Source organism: Bidens hawaiensis, unplaced genomic scaffold (assembly GCF_021521415.1).
Source record: "Bidens hawaiensis isolate Kalapana, Puna unplaced genomic scaffold, B.hawaiensis_p1.1 tig00010563_1, whole genome shotgun sequence".
NCBI classification, from domain to species: domain Eukaryota; kingdom Viridiplantae; phylum Streptophyta; class Magnoliopsida; order Asterales; family Asteraceae; genus Bidens; species Bidens hawaiensis.
In genome coordinates, this window is record NW_027491806.1 from 293,896 (window position 1) to 313,727 (window position 19,832).

General features: G+C 32.0%; 1 long non-coding RNA gene across 1 annotated transcript in view; it reads right to left on the reverse strand.

Moving 5' to 3' along the window:
• The window catches only part of LOC143535517 (uncharacterized), an 81,126-nt gene extending 61,837 nt beyond the window's left edge, over positions 1-19,289 (reverse strand). Inside the window, exon 1 of the long non-coding RNA XR_013135726.1 lies at positions 19,226-19,289. This is a non-coding gene — a long non-coding RNA (uncharacterized LOC143535517). The remainder of the gene's footprint in view (positions 1-19,225) is intronic.
• Positions 19,290-19,832: the final 543 nt, after the last annotated feature.

Below are 19,832 nucleotides of genomic sequence, written 5' to 3' on the forward strand. Positions count from 1 at the left end.
ATAAGCCACACATCATCCTCCAGCCGTCCATCAATTCTCGACCGCCATGTTGATCGATTTTCCAGTTACCATCGTCCTCTATTTTCCGCCATACCACCTCACCGGAAAAACGAAGTAGCCGAAATCAACTCTCCGCCATACCACCTCACCAATCGAACAACCTCCAGCCGTCCATCAACACCTCCAAAACAATAATAATAAATCTAAACCATAGAATCCAAAAACTTAACATAAAACTACATCAGACAGTAATTATAAGAATAATTAGATCAGATAATATCAAGATTGACCTGAGAAGGAGGAGGAGCAACCGAAAACCCTAGGTCGGCGGCAATGGAGAGTGCATCGGACATACCACCTAGTCGCCGGAGAGGCTTCTTTCCGACCCAACCACCGTCTTCTGGGTGTGGGTGTGGGTGCTATATTTACGCTTAATGATAATAATCTTCTGGGTAAAGATTAGAGATTGCAAGATTAATATTTTCAGTTGTCAGAAAGTGGTTATGGATAATGGCCTTCTGTTGCCATTAAAAGTCAGACTCCAATCGATTGCTTCAAGAATAATATTACCAATGGAATTGATTTTAATAATGTAACTAGGGTGTTTAAAATTATTATATCATTTTATTGGAGAGTGCATCGGACATACCACCGAGTCGCGGGAGAGGCTTCTTTCCGACCCAACCACCGTCACTCGCCACCACCACCTGTAACCAGGCATAAAAGATCCAAAATCGAACCTGAAATTGGGGGTTCGACATCATATTCTTCGGCAACAGGGTGTTTTGGAGGTGTTGGCGGCGAGTGGTGGTGGCTACGGGGTGTTTTGGAGGCTAACGGTGGTGGAGAGAGCCGGAGATTGGGGGTTGATAGCTCCGACATGACGGAAGTAGGTGGTGACAGCGGTTAAGTAGATGGTAATGATGGCAGGTGGTTGGTGGTGGTGGGCGGCAAATGGTTATGGTTGTTTGGTTTTTGATTGTGGTGGTGGATGTTATAGAGAGAAGAAAGAAGATGGTGAAGAGAGAGAGAGAGAGAGTATCTTTTTAAGTTTTAATTATTAATTATTAAATAATTATATAAAATTACAAAAATACCCTCATGTGCAAGGCACATGACCAGATTTAACAAGAAAAACTAACTGGGTTAGTGACAAAGGACGTAACGTGAAACAAATTTGAAACATGGGTAATGCATTTTGCTATTTCTTTCATTAAAGGACGTGTACTGAAAAAACGATCAAACATAAAGGACGTCTTTTGCCATTTTGTCTATATATATATAGGATCAAGAGAAGACTCATCTTTAGAGAGAAAACTTAAAAACTCCTAAAAATTATTTTTAATTAAAAATAAAAAAATATTTTCAAAGTTATGTTTTTGCCATTATTCTTATATTTTCTTACCATTTGCTCAAAAAAAATAAAAAAAACCCGCTGTAATGCACATATGTATTACTGTGCGATACCGTTGTATTACACATGTGTATTACTATGTATTTTTAAGTTTAATAGTGTTTAATTGCATATATTCAATATTTATGTATTGTATATGTGTAGTAGTGCTATACTATATGAAAAAATAATAATAATAAAATAAAAGTTGATGTAGTGCACATGTGCCTTAATGTTGTATTACACATACGCACTAATGTGTATTCGATGTGCGTATTAGTCTTATATTGCATATATATACAATAGTGTGTATCAAATATGTGTAATAGTGTTTTATTCTATGCAATACAAACACTTTTGCATATATGCAATGCACACTATTACACATGTTCACTCACCGACGAGGTTACCGACAAGGGATTTTTTTATTTTTGAAGCAATACAACATGTAAGAATAATGAAAAAAAAGAAACTTCAAAAAAAATTTTAAAAAAAAGTTAAAAATAGTTTTTAGGGGTTTTTAGGAGTTTTTAAGTTTTCTCTTTAAGAGGAGTTTTCACTGGATCTCACCCCTATATATATATATATATATATATATATATATATATATATATATATATATATATATATATATATATATATATATATATATATATTTGTGTGTGTGTGTACACACATATAGGACATATTTCTTTTAAGAATCACTTTGAGTTTTAAAAGCTCGAAAGAACTCAACATAACAATTTTTTTTTTGTGCATACATGTAATATATGTAGGTTACATGTGCGTAAAAAAATTACATAAATCTTACGCATTGAGTCGACTTTTAATAAGTGTAACGGACGTTTAAATTAGTGTAATCACTATACGTTTTTGTTCTCTCTCCTACTTAATTTTTTAATCAGATTTAATCTAAACCATATAATCTAACCTATGTAATTAAATGTTTGATTAAAAATGAGGTTCTTAAAGCTCTTAAAACTCAATAAGGTTCTCAAAAATGTTGTAATTTTTCTACATATATGTAAAAAGTAATAATTAAAAAAACAAAATTTGTTGTGTTAAATTTTTTCGAGTTTTTAAAATTCAAAGTGGTTCTCAAAAGAAATCATATATATATATACACACACACACACATGTGTGTAATCAGTTATAGCCCTAGTTAAGAGAAAAACAAAAGAAATAAGGTAGAATGACTAGAAATTTTTTTTTTTTCGCTGGTGTACGTTCTAGTTGTAGGTTTATTTTCTATAGACAGAATTACAAATTTTGTCCTTTAAACATATACAATTTATGAATTGGGTCCTTTAAAAAGTTTACTTCAGTCGTTGTCCTTTAAATGACAAATTGTCTTGCTTTTAGTCCTTTAACTTAACGCCCATTCAATTTATCCGTTAAGTCATAGCATATGCCTAGCACATGAGGGCATTTTAGTAATTCAGACCCCTTATTAAAAAAAACAATGGTTTTAAAGCACCCTGTAACATCTCGGATTTTCCGTATTTTTTTAAATCGATTCGAGAATGTAATTCGGATCTTTTGAACTATTTAAAACTTGTATTTATTGGTTTTTAACTTGGTTTAACTTATTTTTTAATTTTATAATTTTCAATTATGCCAAATATCCCTTACCAACCTTTAAAATCGGTTAAAACGGCTAAAAATCGCATTTTCGGGAACTACATGAACTAATTTTGCCAATTCTTTCCTATGATTTAATTAACAAAACTTAAACTCCAAGAAATGTTATAGCTGGTCCAATTTTGTTTTCTTGGTGTCCAAACCAAATTTTGTTAGTTATTGTACTAGATTTTTTCTCATTAAATAGCTTATTTTGTTTCCTAATTGAGCGGATTACTTCATAAACAAACTATAACCTATTAAATTTAATCAAAACACATATCTAAACCCTAATAACTACTGATTTCCAGCCATCAACCCTATATCCCACGAAATTCCTATTCCCTATATCAATTTCATAAAGTTTGTTCAAGTTCTTTCATCTACGGTTTGACTTTCAAGCTTCAAGACCCTTTTGACCTCGATTATCTCTTGTTCCATTCATCGTTCGGGTAAGTTGTCTTCTTTAATATTGTATATTTTTATCTGTAGAACAAAATCCCTCAATCGATTGAGGGAGTCTCGGTGGTCAATTGGACTCAAACCCGTTTAAGGGCATAATAGTCAACAAGTTTGACTTAACGTTTTCTCATACTTTTTGGTTGGATTTAACATTCGGTCCAGAAGACTTTTATTCTCGTAATGAAATTTTAAGGCTACTGACCAAAACCCGACTTCCAACTCTTTGTTCGGATTCTGGTCAGTTCCAGCTCGCTTAAATCTTAAACATAACATAACTAGAGTTCTAGACGTCCGTTTGGATTGATTCCAGCGGAATTAAGTTCGTTTTTACTTATATTATCATATCCTAAAATCGCAGATTCTGAATTGTTAATAACATTTAACGTGTAGTGGACGACTCGCTTATTCGTTAGCCCGTTAATCGCATTTATTAATCACTCGTCATTAATCTAAGGTGAGTTTGATCATTCCCCTTTTTATCTACTATTTTCAAACGTTTTGGGGACATATGCGTACTTATTTTATTTTTCTGTCGTATATATATACACAAACTCGCAAACATAATCGTTGTGTGTATATCAATTAAATGTTATTTGCTAATTGCTACTTGTTTAATTGTTTACTTGACAACATTCGGAGAGGTCCGACATATCCCTTTGTATAGGGTTCTCATTAGTATGATCATATGACCGTCTTAGTAACCGAAGCCCGATTCGCTTGGCGAAGGTAAAACGACAATTTTAGTCATTGTAATCAATGTCCGATTTGCTTGGCAACGATTCATTGGCACACTAGCACGATTTGGTTATATACATGGTTTGTTAAGGTTTGATTGATTATTACCACATAGATTGGTTTGTGCTTTTAACACTTATTATTTATTGTTTTTTATTATATAACTATTTGTTGTGTCAAAATTGGTGATCATGTCACTCAACATGTGTTGTTGACAAACTCCATTTTCTATGCATATGCAGGTTGCTTTGTATTTGAAGATTGAAGTTGAACACTTAGACTAGGCCTTAGGATATAAACGAAATAACCATTATTTAAGTTTACATTCATGTATTTAAATTGTTGTTCTATTTGGATACTGTGTGTATTTATTTTTGATAAAATAATTAAATAGATATTGTCACCTTTTACGTATGATAGTATCTTCGAGCAGTGAGCAATCGGATCACGCCCCAACATTTCCGCCTTTGGTTTGGGTGTGACAGATTGGTATCAAAGCTGAAGGTTATAAGATTGGTCGTTAGAAATGGTCCTAGACATATGTTAGGAACCCTATACGTGCTTATCTAAACTGCCTTATGTGCTATCTAATTGTTTACAGCTTAATTAGATTAATTAATTTATTGTATTGAATTTTATTTATTTATTGCACACACACAAATTCCGAGGCTATGCCTCACATTCAAAATGTTTTTCCAAATCTTTTATTTTGCTCCTTCACTTTGAAGCATGTGGGTATGACAAATGTCGTACGACCGTAACTTTATGTGGTACCCGTAACCGGCTAAACGGTTGCGTGGTAAACATAACCGGCTAAACGGTTATACTTCCAAATTGTATTTTTAAATTATTTTAAATGCTTAGTTGGGTGAAAAATCCATGGAAATCCATGGCCACTCTAACTATCCATTTATTAAAACCATGCATTTTCAATTTGATTTTGGTTGGAACGTATCGTCCGGGGTGGATCCCGAGATACACCAACTGCTCATATTTGATTCGTTGATTCGATATTTAGTTGGGTCGGTTAAATGCCATGTAACGCTCATGGTCTGACCAGCTCCATTGATTTGATAATTTGTTAATTAGTTGGGTCAGTTAAACGCCATGTACACGCTCATGGGCTGACCAACTCAATTGCTTAGTACTCGTTATTTTTATTGGGCCAATAAATTGCCATGGAACGCTCATGGGAGGCCCAATTCACAAACTGTATGTTGCTTTATTTAGTTGGGCTATTCAAATTGCCATGGAGAGCTCATGAGAGGCCAACTTATTGAACATGTTTCGTTATTTAAATTGGTTCTTGAGCTACCATGGGAAGCCCATGGAAAGCCCAACCCAATAACATTTTACTATTGAAATTTTTATAAACATTATATATTAAATTAAATATCTCCAAAAATTACTCACATTATTTTAAATCCTGACTCGTCCTTGAGTCATCACTTGCACAATTTTATTTAGGTACACTTCTCTATTATCTCACATCAACTTATTCACACAACTTACCCATCAACTCGTAAAGTTTCATCTTTGGCCATCATAGAATGTTTCCCTAAGATTTCATCATCGTAATTAACATCGTTCATCTGCTCTCACGATCGCCATTCGACTACCATAATCGCCAAGGAGTTCGCCACTGTATGCCGTTAACCGAACAACCGCCAACCTTGACAAAGCTAAAATACCCCAAACGTTAAATCTTATAATAACTTATATCTATTATAATGTTAATTAAATTAACTACTCTCATTTATTTCCTCAAACTATAAACTACCAAGTGCACTTAAATCCGTACCCTCAATTGTAACTGCAAAATATTTTATTACTACTTGTTTTTTTTCCTCAACCTCATGTTAGTTTTCACAACTTACTTCCCATTTTATAAGTCTTCATTATTAATTTAATTGTAGTAACTTTTATTATTATTAAAACTAAATTTTTAATTATTAAAATTTAATTTTCATTATTAAATTAAAATTTCCATTAGTTAAACTTTTACCATTAAAAAATTTACTTTTTGGTTTAATCTCCATTAAAACCCATCACTCACTTTATTTATTGATTAAGTTCGTTATTTGAAATTAAACATTGGATAGTAAATATTTCAACTCCCTACTTTGATTTTTGATACACCTTTGAACATTTTAATGATAAATTCTTAGTGTTAGAATAGTCATGGTGGTTCATGCATTTCTAGCCTCGAGTTTATCTTATTTTATTATGTTAATTCACATCTTATTTTTGGAATCACGATTAATTTAAAATTTGTTATTTACTTGAATTTCCATTATAAATCATCAATAACTCAATTTACTAATTTCCCACTATTTATAACAATTTTTTTTTTAAAAAAAAACTATGAATTCCCAATTTAATCTATTAACGATTTATTCAAATTCGTATATTTTCGCATTTTCATTAATAATTAAATTATTATTACTAGTTTTTATAATATTATAGAATATCTTAATCAAATTAATCTCACCTCAGATTCACAATTTGAAAACATATAAACTTTATATTAACTTCTTTTAAATCTCATAAGTTCTCAACTAACTAAACTCGACTCACCAAAATCCTCATTTAAATTTATACTCTCGAACTTAAGAATTGTTATGAATTAAAATTTTACGCATATCGACTCATGAATCAATTTCCTTTATCTATCACGGTTAACTTCATATTCTACTCTTAGCTTATTCTCGATCATCATAATGTCTGCTTCAAGAAATCCATTTCAATCTCTAAAATTTATAACTCTCCTAATCAAAAGATATAATAGAAATCTCCTGGTTTTATTAATCAAATCCGAATATTTAATAAGTATTCTTGAAATTATATTTAAAATTACCAAAACATTTGCTTTCTCTCAAAATTTTGTTTACAATGTTTTGTAAACCCACATGATGGAACGAGTTATGCGGACTATCCGACGATAAGAGTAATTATGGTCCGGAACATAATTATTCAAGTCCTCGCATGGAAATCATAATACGTACAATTATGTGTCATGAGTTAGAACCTAAAGTAGCTTGGGTAACGGTACAAATGATAAGATGATAAGGACATGGTGGATACGCCGCTGATACATCTTATATATAAGTGCCCTTATCGGATTGTCATTTGAAGCGCTGCTTTGGTCGTTAGAAGTTCTATGTTATGATATTATTCTTAAAAACATAATTATTTTCAAAACGATGATGTTTTGGTTTTTCTTAATTTCGGGATGAAATTCTCTAAAAGTAGGGGAGAATGTAACATCTTGCATTTTTCGTATTTGTTTAAACCAATTCGAAAATGTAATTCGGATTTTTGAACTATTTAAAACTTGTATTTATTGGTTTTTAACTTGGTTTAACTTATTTTATAATTTTATAATTTTCAATTATGCCAAATAGCCTTTAGAAACCTTTAAAATCGCTTAAAATGACTAAAAATCGCATTTTCGGGAACTAAATGGACTAATTTTGCCAATTCTTTCCTATTTTCGATTTCATTAACGAAACTTAAACTCCAAGAAATGTTATAGCTGGTCCAATTTTGTTTTCTTGGTGTCCAAGCCAAATTTTGTTAGTTATTGTACTAGATTTTTTCTCATTAAATAGCTTATTTTGTTTCCTAATAGAGCGGATTACTTCATAAACAACTATAACCTATTATATTTAATCAAAACACATATCTAAACCCTAATAACTACTGATTTCCAGCCATCAACCCTATATCCCACGAAATTCCTATTCCCTATATCAATTTCATAAAGTTTGTTCAAGTTCTTTCATCTACGGTTTGACTTTCAAGCTTTAAGACCCTTTGACCTCGATTATCTCTTGTTCCATTCATCGTTCGGGTAAGTTGTCTTCTTCAATATTGTATAATTTTATCTGTAGAATAAAATCCCTCAATCAATTGAGGGAGTCTCGGTGGTCAATTGGACTCAAACCCGTTTAAGGGCATAATAGTCAACAAGTTTGACTTAACGTTTTCTCATACTTTTTGGTTGGATTTAACATTCGGTCCAGAAGACTTTTATTCTCGTAATGAAATTTTAAGGCTACTGACCAAAACCCGACTTCCAACTCTTTGTTCGGATTCTGGTCAGTTCCAGCTCGCTTAAATCTTAAACATAACATAACTAGAGTTCTAGACGTCCGTTTGGATTGATTCCAGTGGAATTAAGTTCGTTTTTACTTATATTATCATATCCTAAAATCGCAGATTCTGAATTGTTAATAACATTTAACGTGTAGTGGACGACTCGCTTATTCGTTAGCCCGTTAATCGCATTTATTAATCACTAGTCATTAATCTAAGGTGAGTTTGATCATTCCCCTTTTTATCTACTATTTTCAAACGTTTTGGGGACATATGCGTACTTATTATATTTTTCTGTCGTATATATATACACAAACTCGCAAACATAATCGTTGTGTGTATATCAATTAAATGTTATTTGCTAATTGCTACTTGTTTAACTGTTTACTTGACAACTTTCGGAGAGGTTCAACATATCCCCTTGTATAGGGTTCTCATTAGTATGATCATACGACCGTCTTAGTAACCGGAGCCCGATTCGCTTGGCGAAGGTAAAACGACAATTTTAGTCATTGTAATCAATGCCCGATTCGCTTGGCAACGATTTATTAGCACACTAGCACGATTTGGTTAATACATGGTTTGTTAAGGTTTTATTGATTATTACCACATAGATTGGTTTGCGCTTTTAACACTTATTATTTATTTATTATATAACTATTTGTTGTGTCAAAATTGGTGATCATGTCACTCAACATGTGTTGTTGACAAATCCATTTTCTATGCAAATGCAGGTTGTTTTGTATTTGAAGATTAAAGTTGGACACTTAGACTAGGCCTTAGGATATAAACGAAATAACCATTATTTGAGTTTACATTCATGTATTTAAATTGTGTGTTCTATTTGGAGACTGTGTGTATTTATTTTTGATAAAATAATTAAATAGATATTGTCACCTTTTACGTATGATAGTATCTTCGAGCAGTGAGCAATCGGATCACGCCCCGACATTTCCGCCTTAGGTTGGGATGTGACACGCCCAAAGACCAAATTAGAATTCATTTCTTTCTTTCACCTGTAGCTCCAAGAACAACCCATCGACACCGTTATTTGTTCTTCCTAGCCCCACCACCACCACTATCTCCGACACAAAAATTTCTTCTTCCCCACTCCAGGTGTTCATTTTGATATTTTCGCCGTATAAAATTTCTTCTTCCCCACATTCGTACTCCCTGTCAATTTGATTGCATCCCTGGACAACACCCATTCAAATCCCACAAGCCAATACCGCAATGATCGATCTCACTCGATCAAATTCGAGCTCATCGGTCATTAGGATCTCCAAATGATCTATTGTTGGTGCTCAAACCCACTACCGTGTCTGTTCGATGCCGGATATGGTTTGTCCGGCGAACATGTGATGGTTACCAGCACTAGAGAGAGGACACACGAGAAGAGAGAGAGAGAGAGAGAGAATAGGTTAATTTGTTTTCCAATTGGAAGAGGTTACTGGTGGTTACTGTGAGTTCCGACGGTGGTTGCAGGAGTGGTGGTGGAGTGAGATATGATGGGAGTGGGTATGATTTGCAAAGTAGATCTGATGTTTAGTTTAGGTTTTTTGTTAAATTTTTCTTTAAGTTATTATTAGTATTGGATTTTGTAATGCATATTAATATAATTTTATTTGCTAATAATAAAAGGTTAGATTTACCTTTATACCCTCATGTGCTAGGTACATGTCAGGACTTAACGGACAAATTGGATGGACGTTAAGTTAAAGGACTAAAAACAAACCAATTTGTTATTTAAAGGACATCGACTAAAAGCAAACATTTTACAGGACCTAGTCCATAAATTATATATGTTTAAAGAACAAAATTTATAATTCTGTCTTTTCTATATACTATTTGCTGGACTAAGATAATGCTTGATGTGTTGTGTGATGTTTGATGTGTTGTGTGCCATTGTGCCCTACGTATTCTTTTAGTTCTATATTTTTTTTAAGTTATCTATTAGCTCACTTGAAAAAACTAATTACAAAAGTTTTTATAAGTTATTTCATGGTCCATTTGAGACATTAAATCCATCATCATGTGAAAATATAAATAAATAGAAAAACTTAGAAATTACTAACTATAATAATATAATTCATCTATTTATTATTTTGTCCGAATTAGTTTTAAAAAATATGAGTTCTTTCGTTTTATCGTATTGTTTATGTTTTTATTTAATTACTTCACTATCATTTCTTGTTATTACATTGTTTCCTTTTTCACATAGATGTATTTTGGTAACTTATTCCAAAAAAAAGAATCTCAAAACAAATTCTATGATCGATTAGTAAAGTGTCTGGCCTATAACTAGCAACTCAAAATCGTTCAACTGTTTTTTATCATATCAATCCGAAAAAGATATATATTTTACATACCCTTTTGTATGCAAGAATTATTTTATGACCCCCCCCCCCAACCCACGTTCACAAAACTCTGGTTTCGCCACTAGCCCAAATCATAACCGACCCGTTTAAAGTCTATAAGCTACTTAAGGTCCGAATTAAACTCGCCTTCGGCCGGGAATTTGTAAGAGATTTTTCGGAGACGACGCAGCCTACTTTGCTTATACTCATCACAACACCACCATTTTGGCTTTTGCGCCTTAAGTTCCCTCATGCAGTAACTGAAACAAGAGTGGCATTTAGAAAATAAAAGCGACATGTAAAGGGGGTTTTGGTAATTTTACAAATGTGTTGCGTTTGCATAGAGAACAGGTTCGGTTCTTACAAATGCTCACATGCATCTTTACACTTACAACAAACGACTATATTTTCACTGATACCGATACCACTGCATGTGTCACATGGTTTGATCTACAAAGTAATAAAATACTCAAATTGAAAATTACCATTTTTCCCCTATGTTGGGTATGACGAGATTTGATCAAAATTAATATATTCCCTATTTATTTATATAAAAAACATAAGCAAGTACTTATTGCATCAAAACAGAAAGCAAGCGTGTAACAAGCTGTGCCGTTACCCTTTTTTGAATTAAAAAATCTAATCTTTTAAAAACTACATTGATCGATTTTGGAATCATGACATTACTATGCATGACCTGTTGGACTGTGCTAAGTTGCTTCATAGCTTTAGGCGCGAGGAAACTAGTATCAAATGAAAAAGGTATATAAAAATTAAGATAATGAAAAACAGACACATACAACAATTTACATATATCCATCCTATTTTTGGAAAAATATCCTATTCATCGGATCCAACAATCAGTTAAGCAAAGATACATGTAATAAACAAACCCTAATTTTATTGTAGTATATGTTAGAATAAATATATTTTATATATATATATTTATATATGGCCCTTATAATTATTTATCTTATTATTGATCATTGACATAAATAACCTTATGTTTATAACTGGTAAATCCTTGATGGACGGAATTACCCTTACTAACATTAATAGGGTTTCCCCTTGGGTGTATATATAGAGAGCTTATTAGAGAGGTTAATAACTAATGATGAATAATAACACCATAAGAATCATCCCCTACCCCTCTCTCTCAAATCGTGTTCATCAAGAACACCTAATCTCCATCCTAACCATACACCCTAAAGGGGAACTCGATCAGATTAAGAAGATGTCAATCTCAAACATCACTGGATTATCAGGTATTACATATTTCCTTGTTTCCATTATATCATCGATTATAGAAACTGATCAACATGTGGTATCAGAGCATGATGTTGATTAATCAGTTTCTTCGATGTCCATAAAAACCCTTATGTTTACGGTTTTGATCATCATCATAAAACTGATTGGATCTGATGTTCGTATTACTTCTAACGAATTGTTAGGTCTGATTAAAACCTGTTCATTATAAAAACCTGATTATTTTCGAAATCTGTTTTACAAAACTTTCAGATTTCGATTCCAGTATTAAATCTGATAATATAATCGAAAACAGTTTCGTAAAATTCTTGAAACTGTTCTTGTTTTTTTTTTCGAAGATGTTCTTGAAGAACATCATAATTTTCGAAAATTAACCTTAATTAGGATTAACTTGGGAAAATGAAATCTGTTAAAGAAATAATATTATCTCTAAGTTTAATTTCAAAATCTTTAATATAAAATAAAAGATATAATTTTGAAATCTTATTAAAATTAGAGATAATCTAAAACTTTAAAGAAATAATATTATCTCTAAGTTTAATTTCAAAATCTTTAATATAAAATAAAAGATATAATTTTGAAATCTTATTAAAATTAGAGATAATCTAAAACTTTAAAGAGATAATATTATCTCTAAGTTTAATTTCAAAATCTTTTAAATAAGATAAAAGATATAATTTTGAAATCTTATTAAATTTTGAGATAATCTAAAACTTTATAACAGAATCTCCCAAATCCCTTAAAATTAGGAAAAGGTTATCAGGTTGATTATTCTTTTCCTAATTTTAAGGGATTTGGGAGATTCTGTTATAAAGTTTTAGATTATCTCAAAATTTAATAAGATTTCAAAATTATATCTTTTATCTTATTTAAAAGATTTTGAAATTAAACTTAGAGATAATATTAATAAGATAAAAGATATAATTTTGAAATCTTATTAAATTTTGAGATAATCTAAAACTTTATAACAGAATCTCCCAAATCCCTTAAAATTAGGAAAAGGTTATCAGGTTGATTATTCTTTTCGAATTCTGCTAATGTTGCGAATCAAGGCATCTATTCGCAACAACTGGACTCTAATCGCAACAAATGAAATGTTGCGAAATCGCATGATGTTGCGAGAATTACATATTATCTTGCGAGTAACATGTTGCGAATGTCTACTAATTATGTTGCGATCAGAACCTAGCATCACAGAATGTTGCGAAGGGACATATGTTGCGAAAAGTCACTAATGTTGCGAACCTTAAGATGTTGCGAGTATTACTTAAGATGTTGCGACGAGCTAATTTTGCAAGATGTTGCGAGTATTACCTATTGATGTTGCGATCAGCCCATAAAATCACAGGATGTTGCGAGTACTCTTAATCGCAACAATTATGTTGCGAGTGCTTTAAATCGCAACAATGCTGATTACATCACAACAACTCCATTCGCAACATCTCTCATAACAACATCATTCGCAACATCTCTTATAAAACATCAATCGCAACATTACTTATGACTGCACTGTTCGCAACATCTAAAATCCCCTAACCAAATTCGCAACATCACTTCGAAGAAATCGCAACTTTACTTATATCTTACATGTTGCGAAATGATCAGAAACCCTTATATATAACCTAACTGATTAAGGGGCCCTGCTCCGTTAAATTACTTAACTTAAATAACACTTACAGTTCACTTCTGCCCAACGGTGATTTGTAACCTAATATTGTTATTTAAGTCTAATTAAGTATGTCACTTAAAAGTGTATGTCCTAACATTATCAGACATTCGCATGACTTTAGTTTTGCTTAACTTAAACAACACTTCATGAGTTCACTTCTGCCCAATGGTGATGTGGTAGCTTAACAAAGTTGTTTTAGTCTAACTAAGCATAGTCATCTAAAAGATGAGTATCCTAAAATTGCTAGATACTCAAATGACATTAACTTTGCCTTAAATACCTTAAATGTCTCAATTCTGCCCAACGGTGATTTGTTACATTTATGTATTGCAAACTTACCTTGTGCATAACAACTTGATTATTCCAATTCTGCCCAACGGTGATTTGTTACAATTATTTTCGCACAAGAATTTTATACTTAAATAATACATTTTCTGCCCAACGGTGATCTATTTTATTTAAGTATAATAAAATTAATTTTGGTGTTATACTTAAAATTATCACATCTTCATAATGATCCTTACATTAATGATCCTTCATTAATGATCCTAATTTCAGTCTGCCTTATTAGATTACCCATAACATAAATCACTCTAAAATTCTTCTATAAAGTTTGAATCTCAAACCTAAATCATCCACTCTTATTACAAAACCTAAGAAGAGTTTTGCTTCTAAAAGGGTCTTATAAAATTTGCCCTTTTGAGTCTTGATTATCCTTAAAGACTTGAAATTCTTACTGCTCATTCTGATAAAAGTATTACAGAAAAACACTTGAGCATAATCAGTGGGATAAATAAATATGTCTCTTATGATAATCAAGAACTCCTTACATGATTCCTATCAGGTGAGCAATTACGGATTCTAAAATTCCTAAGACTAACGTTTTTTTTTTTTTTCTATGGAAATAATAGAATCAAAACAATTCCTAAGATGCATGCAAAACACTCTAATTCTAAATAAAAAGGTTAATTGGCATTTGTGAATACATCCTAATATTTAATTCCATGACCCATAAACTGAGAGCTTATACATGGAACTTAATGAAGTCTTTTCAGTGTATTACTTTTCCACCAGTACAATTAGATGCCTTAAGAATCAACTATAACACTCAGAAGTACTAAAGGAAACTGAGTGTGTTGCTAGCAATATATGTACAGGAAAAGGAATGCCTAAAATTGAAAATCAAATGTTATTCACCTTACTACCACTAAACCTTAAAAGAGGATAGTTCTAAAGTCTTGAAACAAAATACAAGTACTGCTTCCAGCTCTAAGTTCTCAAAGGGAAAGTCTCACTGCAAAATCATGCCATTAGACTAGGCACGAGCAAAGAGACTATCCATACCTCAAGGGAACAGTTGGCTAAGAAAGGTAGTTACCAATTAATGATATTTAACTCCACTAATATTAATATCCCTATTAACACATGTTAGTTGAGTTTAGTTTTATACGTTTCCTTATCAGAAATCGATAATAATTAAGATGAGAGTCAGTGACTCATTTAGTGTTAAGGTTGTAAGAACCATAAAAGCTGTTTTGTATTAAGCTTTATGATACCTTAAACATTCTAGAGTTTACTCAGAATTTAGTATCAATACTAAAGCTACATTTTGACAGTTATAAGGTTTTAAATGACCAAAACAAAGTCACTACTAACTAAAACTATCATATTATCGGTCGTTATTATCTGAATAGAAACCTTATAAGATAAAACTAAGCGATGCTACAAATTTCACAACCTTTTGTTATCATAGAAATGAGAATTTAACAAAAGATAAATGAGACTTACGTACTTCATCCATTAAGACCAAAATTTTCATGAGAAATCATGACTCGGTTGACAAAGGATGAATTGCCATTGAATCTCATTCTTAGTGATTTGAAAGCATGTGTTAAATGCCCTAAATATAAACTGGATAAAGGGAGTAAGTGAGGTCCACCATAAGTTATAATTCACTGCTATTAGTGGAGCTTAGAAGAATATCAACTTGTATCTAATCTGTTTCCTACTGGACAAGTTCTTTAAAGAAATCAATTCATATATACTTATCAGTATTCCTTCTAAATATGTCCTTAAAATTTCTTATGAAATATGGACAATAAGGAAATCAAGTCTAAAATGTATGAAAGTTTCCTATGACATGAATCGCCAAAACTTGTATGGAGTTTTAGAGGCCTAAAAGATCAGTGGGAGCACTGAGTGTCCTTATATGCAAGAGATGGGGGAGAAACAACTTAATCTACCTCATAAAACATCCCTTGTATAAGACACTGCTCCATTATATCTTGTCTCCTTAACATTTAATGCTACTCCTAACAAATTTTGTTGGATACCTAAATATGGGAAAACTTAGATTTCTTACCAAGACTAATTAATATAATCCTCAATTAGAATTTATTGGTCTTCTGATGTTGACCCTAAGCATGCTGAATTCTTACATATTTCTAAGGTCAGTAGGAGCAGTAAAAGTCCTTATCATAACTTGGCTAAGTACAAGACGCGGGGGGAGAGATTGTCGCTTACTTTAACTCCGATTACACCTCTTGTACACCATACTGCACCAACTCTTACATACTTAGAAACTAATATTGCTCCTAATATACCTGAAAATATGAAACTCCTTATAAACCCAATAATCAACTCAGGAGGTCATCTAGGTCTCAAAGGCCTACTAACTTTGATGATTATGTACCCTACCTGACTAAAGATTAAATGGATTTTGGAAGGTTTAATGATCCTACCTCTTCTAATTAAACCATTAGTATCAATCAATCTTCTAAAATAGTATAACGTTTGGGATTTGGTTGAATTACCTAAAAGGTAGTCATTACTAAACTAAATCTGAATGAATAACGTTAATACACTAAAGGTATGATTGATTGATAAAGGTATACTCAAGAGGGAATAAATTATCAAAGAACCTAGTTCCTTGTCTTACAAAAGGTTACTTTGAGGATCATCACTGTTCTAGTAGCTTATAATAATTTAGAGCTACATTACATGAACATTAAAACAACTTTCCCTAACACTGGCCTACATGTTCGTAAAATAACCTGTAAGTTCTAAACTGAAGGTTAAGAACACTTAGTTTGTAAGTCAATAAAATCCATGTATGGGTTGATGCAAGAATCAATAATGAAATCATAATGCAACTCTCTTCATCAAGAACTAAGTGGATTGATTTACCTACCTCAAGATGAGTGGGAGCAACTAATGTAAACTTGTCCTTAGATAGATGACATTCTTTTGACAAGTATATGTTACATGAGTCAAAGTATTGTTAACGCATATCTTGACCTAATCAATCTCGGAGATACCTCTTATTTAATAGTTATCAAAATACACCGAGATAGACTCATTAGTTTTATATGTTTTACATGAAACGGGTTCTTACACTTGTAACATACAATATTGCTCTCCTTTAGAGGCTAATAGGATAAATGAGATTATTTCCTTATGCATCATTAATTAGATGCCTTAAGAAGGTTCAAATCTATACTCGTTTAGATATTGGTCACATTGCTAAACACTAGACTAATTATTTCTATTGTGAAGCATCTGATAAAATATCACAATATCTCTAAGAAACGAGACACAATAATTTAAAGAAGAAGAAGTGAGAACTAAAAAACGGTTGACTACTAATATTCTAACTTTGTCAACTTCTGGGTATATCCTTATGTCAGCAGACATTACTATCTCATGAAGGAGTCCTAACTAACTGATAACAACGACCTAAGTTATAATGACATAATATGTTGCTGATCATAACGCAACGTGTCACTAAATGTTGTTGGAAAACTTTATCAGTTGACTCATAATTTATTAACTTCATATAAATCCAATATTGAAGACTTATTGTGATAAAGTCAGCTACCCTTATTTCTTGAACAGTAACAGTTCAAGCGGAGCTGCATTAGAATTCGATACAAGTCTAAATTATTGTTCGCTTATGACTTAAGAACAAATAGAGGAAACTAAACTTTTGTATCGAATGCATTCATGATATGCTTATGGATCCACTAATTAAAGGTCTGTCACCCATAAGTCTCCTAAATGGCCAATAATAGAGACGAGTTTTACCAATGACTAAGCGCAACTGCGTATCGTACTATGAATGATTAATTATTAATTTTTCCTCATACGTTGAAAATTTGTTTTGTCTCTAAATACGTTCATGCATGCCTAAAGACGTATAGACACTAATTATACAAATCAACGGTAAGGGCTTATTTGTCAATTTGATCCTAAAGTTAGGTTTTAAATTTGAGTTGTAGTATGATTAATGGGGGTCCTGAGTCGAATATTGATTCAACGACTGTATTTCTCTGCTGCAATTTGGGTTTAGAACTAAAATGAGTATTAACCTCTGATCAGACTAATCTAATGCTCATAATAAATAATTACTAGGCCAAGTGGGAGAATGTTAGAATAAATATATTTTATATATATATTTATATATGGCCCTTATAATTATTTATCTTATTATTGATCATTGACCTAAATAACCTTATGTTTATAACTGGTAAATCCTTGATGGACGGAATTACCCTTACTAACATTAATAGGGTTTCCCCTTGGGTGTATATATAGAGAGCTTATTAGAGAGGTTAATAACTAATGATGAATAATAACACCATAAGAATCATCCCCTACCTCTCTCTCTCAAATCGTGTTCATCAAGAACACCTAATCTCCATCCTAACCATACACCCTAAAGGGGAACTCGATCAGATTAAGAAGATGTCAATCTCAAACATCACTGGATTATCAGGTATTACATATTTCCTTGTTTCCATTATATCATCGATTATAGAAACTGATCAACAGTATACACATTCAAAGGTTGAAATTAGCACAAAAACCCTAATGAACAAACTATGTGTGAATCGTATTAAGAAAAGATGTAGAATTCGTAGGTTAGGATTAGTAAGAAAATTAGCGTTTGATAATAATAATAGTAGTATTAGTAATAATAATAATAATAATAATAATAATAAATAATGAGAAGAAATGATGAATTAATTACCATGCTGGAGGTGGCCATTTGAGTTTCTTCTGTTCTTGAGGTCAACGATGGCGTCTTGATCCTCAACCCAAATTCTCTATTTAAGAAATGTTGTTAGTATATTTGTATATGTTCAAGACAAGGGAACACACCAATCGGTCGGTGTATCGGTGGTTGAGTATTATGTGTCTTATGTCCAAGGCTTGATGCAAAACTACTATCGAGAGGGGGGTCTCACCGGAAGCAGCCTGTTTATTCCTCCTGGGTAGAGGTAAGGCTGTCTACATCTTACCCTCCTCTTTGCTATTAGTGGGATTTAATAAGTACGACGACGATGATGATATTCGTATATGTTCGATAAATGTAGAAAATAGATAGGTTATATTAGATTGATTATTATTACTATTTTGAGTTGCATTCCTGGTTAAAAAACTGTGGTTAGTTTTTATTAATCGGCGACGATTGATCATTGATTGGAGGTTTACTTTGGAGTTTTTGTTTGATCGGATGATTAATGGTTCGGCGGCCATAATCTGTGGCGGGCTGTGCGTTTGAACATGCTTTGATTATAAGTGGAAAGAGGACGTTTTTAAATAATACGAGGAGATTGGACTTACATAAGAACTGCGTTTCACATGAACTTAGAGGTGGAGACGAAGATGAGTGCTGATGACGGCGGCTGCTACTAAATGGGATTTATGTTAAACTAAATGATGGATACATTAGTTTTAGGTTACCGCGTTTTATAGATTCACCCTACTTTTGAGAAGTTACATTTTCAATCCTTATTATTTTCTTTTATATTAAAGTTAACTTTAAGCTTCTATGTATGTGCATAATGAAAAATTACACATAAAAATGTATGTACATGAAAACTAAAACAATATATAAAATTCAAATATGATTAATCCCCACTGGTTGCTAGTAGATACCCCACCACCTGACGAACAACATCTACAACACCGATTACAAATGTTTAATTTGTTTGATAAGTATTCCTAAGACACTATATATCATAATGCTTGATACTTAAAAGAGTAACATGTGGAACAAAATTATTAAGCATGTTATAAAATACCGGAATGCTTAAGAGAGAACTCCTTTTTAGAGAGAGAGAACTAGAAAAATAATAAAGAACTCATGAAAACTCGACCAAAATATTATTATTTTTAAATTATTTTATTAAAATAAAATAATAAAAAATAATCATGATTTTTGATATAA